This window comes from Manis pentadactyla, chromosome 4 (assembly GCF_030020395.1).
Source record: "Manis pentadactyla isolate mManPen7 chromosome 4, mManPen7.hap1, whole genome shotgun sequence".
NCBI classification, from domain to species: Eukaryota; Metazoa; Chordata; class Mammalia; order Pholidota; family Manidae; genus Manis; species Manis pentadactyla.
In genome coordinates, this window is record NC_080022.1 from 176,503,955 (window position 1) to 176,516,697 (window position 12,743).

The window sequence follows — 12,743 nt, forward strand, 5'->3', positions numbered from 1 at the left end:
AAAAGTTGGTCACAGGGATGATAGCACAGCATGGAGAATATAGCCAATGATTCTGTAACATCTTCCTATGTTGACAGATAGTTACTGCACTAGTGGGGGTGAGAATTTAATAATACGGGTAACTGTTGAACTGCTGTGTTGTATATTTGAAACCAATATAAGATTACATATCAATGATAGTTCAATAAAACAAAGGAAAAAGAGTAAGGGTACAAGAGTGGGGGAGGATGTTATTTCACGTAGGCTCATCAGGGGAGATTTCTCTGATAAGGAAAATTTCAAGCAGAGACTTGAATTAGGCAAGGAAGCACGCTGTGCGAATATCTGGGAGCTGATGGAGCTGTAAGTGCAAAATCTCAAGGGAGGAACAACCTACAATGGTATGTTGGAGAACAGTAGTGAGAAAAGTGTTGTAAGAGTGGAGTGAGAAAAGCTGAGGTCCAACCAGAAACGGGGGCCAGGGAGAGGGAGGGGCATTATCACATAAGGCCTTTTAGATAAGGACTCTGTGTAAGCTTTTTATGGAAAGAGAACACATGTAGAGGAAAGTACGTAAATCATAAATGATTGAATTTTCACCAACGGGACCCACCAATTTAAACAATCATCTCAACAGAACTCCAGAACATTGCCAGCAGCCCTGAAGCCTCTCTCTTGCCTCCTGTCATTCTGCCCCCAGTGATAACCACTATTTCAACTTCTATTTCTGTAGATAAGTTTTGCCTGTTTTTGAACTTCATGCACATGGAAGCCCATTGTATTACCCATTGGTAATTCACCTTTTGAATTCAAAATTGGCTTTATTCACTCAACCTTATGTTCGTAAGTTTGTCCATGTTATTATACAGAGTCATGGCTCACTTTTTTTCATTACTATTTAGTATTACTGTATAAATATTCCACAATTTCTCCATTCTACCATTGATCAACATTTGTATGGTTTCCAAGTTGGAGACAATTCCAAAAAACATTGCTATGAGCATTCTCTTTTGTGTCTTATGGGACGTGTGAGTATTCATCTTAGCTGAGTAGATATTTAGGGGTGAGATGATTAGACATAGGTTTTGCTTTGGTAAACACTACTGAACTGTCTTCATACTTTGCTTTTTCAGCTGAGTGACAAGGGAAATCACTTGAAGGTTTAAAGTAGAGGAATCATACAATCTGATCTACATCTTTAAAAGACCACATATGAGAAATTTTAAAGATCACATGTTTTAAACGTTCACCATATGAAATAAAACCCAAGCTGACCAGCACCAGCATGAAAAGCATGGCTCCAAACTTACACCTCCAGCAGGACCTCTACTCTGAGCCAAGACCAATGTCTCCAGGCCTCTTGGGCAACTCCACATGGATAGCTAATGGGCATCTCAAATGTTCTATGGAAAAAAACAAGCTCCTGACATTCTGCCCTGAGCAGCAACTCCCACGAGGTTCTCTGTCTTAATTATTAACAGTTTCATTCTTCGATTTATATGGGTGTGGGTGCTTTGTCTCCTTGTATTTTTTTCATGCCCCATATCTTGTCTATCAGCAGATCCTGTGAGCTGTATCTTCAGAATATTCTGGAACCACTGCTCACCATGCCCCCTGCCACTACCTGTCTAGGCCATCATTATCTCTCCCCTAGACCACTGCAGTTCCCTCCTATGTGGTCTCCTGGCTTCCGAGTCCTACCCTTACCTCTTCAAGCTATCTGGGCAGCTTTCCAAGAGATCCTGTTGCAATATAAATTAGACCCTGTCACTTCTCTGTTAAAACTCTCCTGTGGTTTCCCATATTACAGGGTGAATACCAAAGTCCATACTACCACTCAAAAGTGGCAGCATGGTATGGCTCTTTTTAACTACTCTGACTTTTAACTTCCGTGTTTCTCCTCCTCACTCCCCTCCACACTGGCCTTTCTCCTGTTCACCAAACAATCCAGGCATGTTCCCACCTCAGGGCCTTTGCACTTGCTGTTCCCTCTGCCTGGACTGCTCTTGCCCCTCCTGCTTGCTCCCTTGCCTCCTTCAAGTCTTTACTCAGAATTCTCTTCCCCAGCAAGGACTTCCCCAGCCACCTTTTTTTAACCTTTCATGCTTCCCTCCAGCCCCAACATTTTGTATTTGCTTTCCCAGCTTTGTTTTCTCTGCTTAGCATTTATCACTATCTTCCATGCCATAATTTGGAAAAGCTTGTTTATCAGTGTCTCTCACAATGGAATGTAATTGCTGTGAGGACGCTGGTTTTTAAGTTTTGTTTACCTCCACAGCCCAGCATCTAGAATAGGGCTTGGCACATAGTAGGCACTCCATAAGTACTTACTGCATGAATGAATGGATGGATGGATGCTTGCCCCAGATCCTCTCCTGATTACCTCTGCCTGAGAAGCTGGTGACAAACCAGTGGTGGTTTCTAAGCAACTGCAGTAAGTTGGAGTTGCTAACAGAAACATGTTCCCTCTATACTCTCCCTGCCTGGCGTGCAGGACCCTGGGAAAGCGGAGGTGCTGACTGATATCTGTGACTGGGAAGGAAGATGGGATTAGGTACTAGAAATGAGAGGAAGGACGTCTCCACCCGTCTGCTCCCCATAGCGGAGGCTACGCTCTGCCTGGCAAGTCGCCTGCTCCCAGAAACAGGATGTGTCCAGAGAGGAAGTGACTGCAGACATGGTTCGGAGGGGGGGGTAATGCCCCATGCCTGAGACAGAACACTTGAAGCGAGTCATTCTGGAGCCTACCAAGGATCCATTCCTGGGGGATGAGTGAATTCCGCTCCGCAGTCCCGAGGTGACTCACTCTGTATCTCGGGGAACTCACAGCCTGCCCCTCAGATGAGGAGAACAGGTGTTTCCCCCTTCGGAGTTCCCAGCCTGGGTGACTAGATACTGAAGGGGAGAGGATGCCCATTCAAGCCCACAGAGGCTCAGGCACACTGTGAGAGTAGCTTGCTTCTGCGCCAGCATTTTCCCCAGGGTGATGTGGGTGAGGGAGTGAGCACACAGCAAGGCAGCATATCTTGGTGGTGTCTAAGGCCTCAGGGAGGAAAAACTCGGTGCTAGAGAGAGAAAAGTACACCTGTGTTTAAGGCTCTGCAGGAGCTGTCAAAGGGGGGAGCTTTCTAGCAAGTCCTTTTACTAAGCTTATCTTCCTTGATTTGAGGCCCAGGATCAGAGGGACTAGAAGGCCATTCCCTGGGGGTCTCTAAGAAACCTGCTCTCTGAACCTTCCACAGGAGTGGGCAAGGAAGCAAGCTTGGCCCTGCCGAGCCCTGGGACCCCACTCTCAGGTGGCCTGGCAAAGGGCTCTCCCCGCTTTATTGATGTAGGCCAGCCTCAAGACCGTGGAGACTTTGGCCTGAAGTCCTATTTTGCAGCCAGAGAGAAAAACAGTTTCTACAGATTCTCCACAATTGCTCTGCCTTGGTGGGCTCTAAAATTCAGACTCTGCATTTTGGCCAAAGGGCATCAATATCATAAACCCATACCGAGAAGACTTATGAAAAACAACTTTGCTGTTTAAGAATCACAGAGTCAGTGCTCAGCATGGAAATCATCAAATGCCTCAATTCAAGTTCCAGGAAGAATAGAAAAAGCAAGAAAATTCTCCCAATGCTCTATGTGACCGCAGCCCTCTCCAGACAAGCTCTGGGCCTTACATTTACGGTGACATGCAGAGAGCAGCTTAAATCTTGGAATATTCTTATGAGCATTGCTGTTATTATAATAAAAGTTGTGGTATTTTTTTCTTCCTCTCAAAATGAGCATTTTGAGCTTGCCCTTGATACGAGGTTAAAGATAGCAGGAGGTGTCATCCTGGCAGGCTGCTTCTAACTTATTTACAGAAAGAGCCCATATGGTACAAAGCGTTCTGCAACCTGGCTTTTTTGCTTGTTTGTTTAGGTACCTTGTTTGTTTGTTAGGTAAAAGATCATAACATCTTTTCATGTCAATATGTGTACATCTACATCTCCTGTGTGTTTCCTGTAAACTGAGAAACTAAGGGGTCTTCCTCCATGGAAGAGATGGAGTTATTCTGGAAATAGCCTGAAAGTGGGTCCCAAAGCAAGCATCCATTCTGCTAACTGCTCTGCTAAACATCCCCACAGGAGCTCACCACCTCATCCCTTTGTCATGCTAAGCGGAACCCAGTTCCATTTTATTTCTGAGCCCCCTCATCTGTGTGACAGCCGGAAGGCTGGGGAGGGTGCCACCTCCAGGTTGTCTTCACCCCCCTCCTGCAAATTCCCCTCACCTTGCTCCAACCTCACTTTTTCCTTTCTACAAGTGGGCGATGGAAGGCAAAGCTACCCTTCTCCCTGGTAGAGTGAACAACCCTCTTGCTTTGCCTGCGAGTGAGGGTTTTCCCAGGACATGGGACTTTCAGTTTTAAAACCAAGATAGTCCCAGGAAAACCAGGAGGGTTGGTCACCCTATTCCCAGAATCATGGGAAGTCTGTGGGGAGGTTGGGCAATCCTGACTGAGTTGCTGGAGATCCCCTGTTCACAGTTCCACCAAGCTCAGGTCAGAAGTTTCCAGAAGGTATGCTCAGAGACTCTTGTCGACTGGGCCAGCTTGCCCACCCTGGAAGCAGTCTCCAGGACAGGGGATGGATGCCTCAGAAGCAGAGAACTATCCACCAGCAAAAGGGACAGCTGAGGACACTGACAGCTTCCCACTCTGCAAGGCCTTCACATGTCTGAAGCCAGCCACCATCTCTCCCCAGATTCTTCAATTTGTCATCAAACGAAGGGACTCCCAGGCCCTTCCCCAGCCTGGTCTGTGGGATCAGGACAAGGATAAGCCTGGGAGGAGGCCTGAGGGTTTACTCTCCCCGGTGTTAGGATCCTCAAAGGAGCAGCGCTGGGTACAGCACAGACGCCCGTGAGGAGGAGCCACACACAGGCAGGACATGCTCTGCCCAACGCCGCAGGAGACACCACTCCGGGCCAGCGATGTCAGGAGATCCAGCTGAATTCAAGCTGAAGCCCTATGCCAGGAACTGGTTCAAGTAACATGCTGTTGGAATTCAGCCTCCCACACCTTTCCAGGTGAAGGGCCCCTGAATCTAAACCAATTGATCTAATTATTAATCTGGAAAATACCCAATAATTACCCAATTTTCCCTTTGTTTCCAGACCTTCTGGACATTCTATGGTGCATTTATTGCATTTTCTTTTCAGCTGAACAGCTGGACCAAATAACTTTGATTTTAAAATACTTCCCCTGAAAACATAATGAGCTTATTATTTGAAAATGTAAGTAGTATACATTTTGAAAAATAAATAAATGACTGAATAAGCAGATGAATGGAAGACAAAAGATAAATCGCACTCAGAAGAATTCAAAATAATTTGTGTAGCTACTGCGCCCTCGAGGAGAGGAAGCAGAGCCCCCTGGCCCTTATGCATGGCCTGTACGTAGTGACTTCCTTCCAAAGAGCAAGCAGTCTGGAAATGGGAAAAAAAGAGCAACTTTACAGTGGAGACACCTGACAGACACAGCCTCAGCCAGGTGATTTCAAAAGAAAAGAGATTGTCCTCTCACTTACCAACTTCACATTTCCCTGTGTGGCCCCGGAAGATGACTGGTTAGCCAGAGACGGGTAAGATTCCTCAAGGGAGGAACAACCTAAGACAGGCACAGTCGCAGGGGGGCCATCAGGAGAGAAATTGGGGACCAACAGAGGGGAGGCTTAGAACCTCACCCCCCCTGTGTTGAGAGAAATCTTCTGCATCCATGGATGTTTTGTTGCCCTTGTCTAGCTTGGATTAATACTTAGTCTATAGGCACAGACCTGATCATCTACATTTGCCCTCTTACAGCACTAAATTATGTTTTCTACCTTTAGCATCTACCTACCACTTCAGCATTTTATTTAAAAATAAGAAGAAGAAGAATAAGGGAGAAATGTGGGATTCACATATAAATCAAGTGTAAAAATCAAACGACTAATCATATCTGACTTGATTGTTTATAGTTCATGATGCGTGATCAAAACCGAAAGTTTCTGTGATATGACTGCCCTTGCACTGTTCACCATGTAAGAACTTATTCACTATGTAAGAACTTGTTCACCATGTAAGGACTTGTTTGTTATGCTTCAGAAGATTGGAGACTGTTGAGATATAGGCTTGGGGTTGATTAATGACTGTGCATTGAGTCCCCTATACAGAATTTTATTGTTGTTAACAACCATTTGATCAATAAATATGAGAGATGCCCTCTCAAAAAAAAAAAAAAGAAAGAAAAGAGATTGTCCTGTTTTGCCACACTGCCAGCACATTAGAACTGTGGGGAGACGATCTAGCCGAGTTCCAGTCCCGACTCTTTGTGGCCCCGGGGCAGTCACTTAACCTGACTGAGCCTCAGTTTCCCTCTCTGAAAGTGGGAAGAGGCTTAGAATGTGGTGACCAATGTCCAGCCCTTAGCAATATCGAGTGTTGGAGAAACCTCCAATTACATTCAGAGGGAGCCTGGGGGTACCTGGGGGGTACAGAGGACAGCTCAGCAGAGGGTCATGCAGCCCACCCCACTCTGCTGGGAAGTTCCTCTCAGCCTCGCAGATCCATCCAGCTATTCACTGATTCTCTGCTAAGGTCAGCAAGGTCAAGGGCCACTCAAACCTTCTTGGTCAGTTTGGTTAGGGGTGCTTGGCACAAAGTTTTGCTTGTTAACTTTATGGGACCCAGAGGGCACACTTTATAGACATAATGTTCATTCCAGCATCTCAGACCACAAAACCCAAGAGTCTGAGTGTAGAGACACTCAGGAAGTCTAAAGGGTCCTCTCATCTTCAGAGGCCCAGCACAGCTCACAGGAATGGCTGCATCAAAAGGCAGGATGTCCTTACAAGTCTGCCCCATCAAGCCACCAGACACTGGTCACCTTTATGTGGCTGCACAAGAGGTTGAGTTCTCAGGGGGTGGTGAGGTGATCTGGGACCTTCAGAGCCGGGGTGGAACTCATGCCTGAGAAATAAGGCCCCACAGTGCATGGGCATCCCCCTGCAGCTCCCTCACGGGGTAAGTGGCATTTTGGTTCTTGTTTTCTTTCCTCCCTATTTTTCTTTTTTTCCCATACATTCTCCAAGGAAGTATCAAACATGTACTATAAACTCCAGGAACAAGCCCTGAGAAACAGATAAAAGGGTGGATGGCCTTCCTTCAAGATCTGACATACCACAGGCCCAGGACAGTCCCTGCCCACCGCTGGCCCCTGCTGGCTGTGACTCCCCACTGGCTTGGTGGCCCAGGGCTCCAACTCTCCGTCCTGAGCTTCCCTTGAGTCCTCTCCCTTCTCCTTGGGGAGAGAAGGGAGAGGGAAAGAAAGGGAATGGCTGCACCCGGGGGTCGCCTGGGAGGCCACCAAGTCAGATTTAGTCACGATGGCCCACTGGGGATTTCTCTGCAGCTGATGGCCCCATGAAAAGAGAGAGAGAGAATCTCTTAGTGGCTGGAGAAGCATCTTCCGTTTGTAGAAGGAGAGAGAATAAGTAACGGGTTAGCCACAGAGCCCTGCTGGCCTGAAGGTACAGGTAAAAAAGGCAGGTGGTCACGGGTGCCCTGCTTCAGGCAGAAGCAACCCAGAAGGGAAAGAAAGATAAGAGCAGGACAGGGAGGAAAGAGGCAGAGAGGGAGACAAAAGGCGACCCTGAGGACAGAGGGCCGCGGTGCAGCTCCCGCTCGTTAACGCTCTGCCACAGCCACTGGGCGCTGCTGGAAGATGGGAGTTACCACAGCTCCTTGCATCCTCATGGAACTGTACAGAGAAGAAAACTGTGACCCATGAGGTTCGGTTCTTCACCCTAAGACCACAGGTAGGGATTAGCTGGATTCGATTTGAATCTAGGACTGTCTGACTCCAATATTCAGGCTTTTTATTGCAACTCCATTCATAGTCAGTAATTGCCTCAGAAATTGCTGAATGCTGCCGGCTTTGTGTCCACACTTGACCCCTGGCTGCTTTTCACTGATTGTAATTTTTAAATAATTATTATGTAAAAGAAATTTTAAAACAATAAAGTTAGGTCAATATATATGGACATGGTGTTTTAAATAGGAAATGGATTTGGCTGCTGAGACAGAGAACCAGAACAGCGGCTCAAGCAGCTGAGTTTCTATCTCTCTGTTAGCAGCCCTTAGTCGCTGGGGATTTCTTTCTATTCTGTTGCTCCTCCATTCCAAGAGTATGGTTCAAGATGGCTCAACCACACGTATTCACGTTCTAGGCAGCCGAAAGGAAAAGGGGGAGGGGAGGTACTCTTTTCCTTTCAAGGTACAGCCTGGAAGCTGAACACATCATTTTTCCTCACACTATAGTCATAATAGACACATCGAGGGGCAAATGGATGACAGGTGAGCCTGAGAGGGCACTCCCCTTGGCCTCCAGCAGCCACAGGGGGCCTGGCTCGCAGAACACGCAAACACATGACTTTATATAAGTCTCATGATGTGCAAAAGTTGGGTTCCACTGACTTAGAAGACAGTGACTAGGTGGCATATAGAGGTCTGGATAAAAAGAGGTAAGCATTCTGTGGCATTCTATGGGGAAACATGGAGTCTAAGGGCAAGAACATCAGGACAAGCTCCAACTCTCACAAAAAGAAACATCAGTACAAGGCTAATCCTCCCCAAACTGTTTTCAGCTGGGGAAACCTTTCCTCTAGTTGGCTAGCAAATAACAACAGAGATTTTAAAACCCTACACAATATATTTGCCAAGTGACTTCATTAGGGAATGTAAAATAAACTAAAATGATAAGTAAGATTTATCGCCAGAATTCAAGGATTATTTAACATCAAAATTATCATGATAATAATAACAACAGCCTTGCTGGACTTTTGCCCCTCTTCATCCTTCCCCACCCTGCCCTATGTCCCTGGGGACTGCCCTGTGGGGGACCACACCCTGGCTTCTGATAAGCACAGCCAATGGGGGCAGCCAGGGAGGACAGGACGGGAGGCAGGCGGTTGGGGTGCTGATTCCGCCAGCTGCCTGAGAGCTCAGCCCTGGGCTGCTGCCTCCCTTGCCTGCCGGCCACAGTCGCTGTCAGGCAGCCCTCTCCATCGCTCCATGTCAGGAACCACTCACATTGTTGCCCTTTCAGGCTCCTGCAAGGCAAAGCATTCCACGCCAGCTAACTCTGGGACACTGCACCATTCCTTGTTGTTTTCCTCACCTTCCTTTCCTTAAACTCTCCTCAAATTTGAATGTGCCACCTGTCTCCTGCTAGTAATTTGTACTAGGGCTGGCCCAGTACTCAGGGCAGCCCCTTGAAATAGAATCCTGTGGTTAGATTGCTCACATATTTTAGGAGAGCAGAAATAACCTCCTTCAAGGGAGCAGTGGGCATGGAACGGGCCCTGTGAATTCAATGGCATTGGGTGCCATTATCATCACTCAGCTTACTGGGGAGGGGAGGGTGGGCACGGGATGAAGGGCAGGTGGAGAATGAGGCACTAGGACTTGGAGTGACTCGGGCACTTAGATGCTACAGCAATAATGGTTGTTCTAAAGATGGTGGCTACCTGTCTTTGCCTGGCAGCACTGGAGAGGATATATAGGAAAAAGGAAAAAATTGAAAGCTGTGACTGTCAAACTGAGAATGCAGTGGCCAGTGAGAATGGCTTGGTGGCAGCTTTGAAGGGGCCCTCGTTTCCTGTCCTGGCAGAGTGGATGTGGCTGAAGGTGGCACCCAGGGCCTCACTGTACGTGTAGCAGGGATGCAGCTCCAATTAAATGCTCAGGGAAGAGCACGGTGGGGAAGTAGTGGGACCCTGAGGCTTATAATAGGAGCATCTGAGTAGTTGCAGACAAGGCTGAGAACCTTGAACTCTCAAATGCCCCTGAACCTCCCTTCAGCTCAGGTAACCCCACCCCTGCCTAGGAACCCCTCAATGACTGCCCACTAGGACTGCTGCTTCACTAGAGGGCTGCCAAATCTCCTCAATCCTCCAGGCCCAAAAGGAGAGTTAGATCCCAACTCAGTCCAGAGGGGGATGGACCAGCCTTGCTCCAGGAGGATGGCCTACATACAGAAAAGTTGCAGGACCTTGCCAGTTCAAACCAAGAGTCTTGGGAGCATGTACGGGAATGGATTCTAAGCATTACAGCCTAAGGAAGATAAACACAAGGTCTGACTGGGCTGAATTCACTGACATGGATATAATCACCTGGGTGTGGGCATTGCAGGTTAGCACGAATGATCACTTACAATGGCTAAATGGCTAATTGAGAACTAGATTTAACAGTGGCCTAAAGTTACTGAGTTTGAGATGCCAAAGTTTCCCTAGCAAGCTGAATGTAGAGGAACGAGTCTGAAAGCTCAAAGAAATAGGAAATGTTTTAGTGAATCAATTATATTGCACCTCTTAGCCACCCCCAATCATATCTCCCCAACTTCTCCCCTTTACCAAGATGTTAAGAAATACATTGTGATGGGGGCACCAGTATCCTTCAGGAGCTCTGTGGTGACTCACTGTGGGCTGGAGGGGCGGTTGGGGATGCTACAAAGAAATTGGAGTCCTTGATCTCAATGAGAATAGCCAGATTCCAGAAGGGTAGAAATCAGGTGAGTGTTGTCAGACACTGGGTGATGCAATTACTTAATAAAAAGCAGAGGATGGTGGGGATCTATCATGAAGGCCAACTGATCACAGTGTTCCTGGGAATTAAGCAGATGAGCAACCTAGTAAGATGCTACATAAAAGGAGGAAATATTTCAGGTCTGGTGGATAGAAACCAAATTCAAGCTGCCATAATAGGGACTCATAGCCTCCTATGCAGTTCCCAGACCTTCCAGGTCACAGATACAGGTCCCGTCAACAAAGGGAGAAGCCAAGACCTTTTGAGGAGAGGTCTGCAAAGCCATTCTCTTCCTCATGAATTATTTTTCTATCTACATCACCTAGCATTGATTCCTGTGTCCTGCAACCAGGGACTCTGATTGGTACTATTGTTTGTTCTCTAGTTCTCTGTTACATGTATTTCATAATAAAGAAAGTGAATGTTATCCACTTCATTAAGGAAGAAAGATGAACAATCATCTCAATAAAAGCAAAAAAGCATTCAATAACATTCAACATTTGTCAGTAATAGTAATAATAAATTCAGGAAACTAAACTAGCTGCCAACTTCCTTAAGCAGATGACAATTTTCTATTAAAATGTACAGGAAAAATAATCAAAATGTGGAAGCCTTCTCTCTGAGACCAGAAACAAGAAATGAAAGCCTCTGTCACTACTTCTATTTAACATCACATTGTGGTCCAGCCCAAACCCTGTCAGTCAGATTGTGGCCCGCAACATGTCACTTGTGGACCAGAGCACCCTTAGAAGCTTCACCAGAAGAGTGAGCAGGGCTTCACTGGGCCCCTGCAATGGGTGCTTCTAGTCATGGGGGTGGAGAACTGGAGGGATCATTGTAGTAGACGGTCTAGACAATACAATCAAAATAAGAAAAAGAAATTGAGAGGTATAAGAATTAAAAAGGAAGAAGCCGAGGGCATTTATTTGCAGAAAATATGATATCCACAGAGAAAAATCCAAGAGAATCTTTGGACAAAATGTTATATTTAAAAGAGTTCAGAGTGGTATCTAAATATGAAAATAGAAAAACCTCATAATACTCCTAGACAGTAGAATAACCAATCAGAAAAAAAAAATGCCATTTTCAATAGCAACATAAGCTCTGAGATGCTTAAGAATAAATCTAACAAAACACATTCAAAATCTTTTTAGAGAAAATCTCTAGCCATTATTGAAGGACGTAAGAAGAAGACCTATATCCAAAAATGGAGAAATACAACCTGTGCAGAAATGGCAAGTCTCAATATTATGAAGTTGTCATTTACCCCCAAATTAATTTATAACTTGTAATCCATAATGTAACTTCAGTAAAAATCCAAAAGCTGTTCTTATCAAACTTGATAAAGAAGAACACAGGCTAAGAAATATCTGAAGGACAATGTAACAGGATTTGCCCTTCCAAATGTTTTAACAATATTATAGTTAAGATAGCAAGGTACTCGTGCAGGGAGAAACAAAGAGACCAGTGGAACAGAACAGAGGCCAAAAACTGACCCATGCCACATGAAACCAATACATGGCAGAGGGGACATTACAGATCAGTGAAAAGAAGATGGCTGGGCTCTCCGAAAGTGGTGCTGGTAGAATTAGGTATCCAAATGGGAGAAAATACTTAAATCCTTACTATAGAGCAGACACAAAAATGAATTCTAGACGGATTGAGGCCTAAATGTTGAAACAAAATTTTAAAGCTCTTAGAAGAAAATAGGATTATCTCTATGGCACTGGGTAGAAAAGATTTCTCAAATGAGACACAAATAGGACAACCTATTTTTTACAAAACTTTGGTACTAAAAGAAAAAAAAAGACTATAACCACAGCAGAAACGAAGCCACAGACTTTAGAATTAGTTTTCAAAAGATATTAAGAACTCTTATAAATGCAAGAAGAAATGAGAAACAACCCAAGTGGAAAAATCAGCAAAGGATTTTAATAGGAAATTCAGAGAATGGTCAAGAGCATGTGGAAAGAGTCCCCAAATTCATCAGCAGGAAAATGAATATTAAAATGACCCTGAGAGACCACTTTACATCCTTCAGGTTAGGAAAAATTTTAAAAACTGATAATGTCAAGTGTTGCCAAAGACACACAAACATAGGAACTTATACACACTGCTGGTGAGAGTGTAAATTGGATACAACCACTTTGAAGAACATTGTTAGTAAAATC

General features: G+C 45.4%; 1 non-coding gene across 1 annotated transcript; it reads left to right on the top strand.

Annotated features, from left to right (window-relative positions):
• The first annotated feature begins 11,250 nt into the window (after positions 1–11,250).
• On the top strand, positions 11,251–11,385 carry LOC118919751 (small nucleolar RNA SNORA52). Its single transcript, XR_005027646.2, has one exon. It is a non-coding gene; the product is annotated as a small nucleolar RNA SNORA52 (small nucleolar RNA).
• Positions 11,386–12,743: the final 1,358 nt, after the last annotated feature.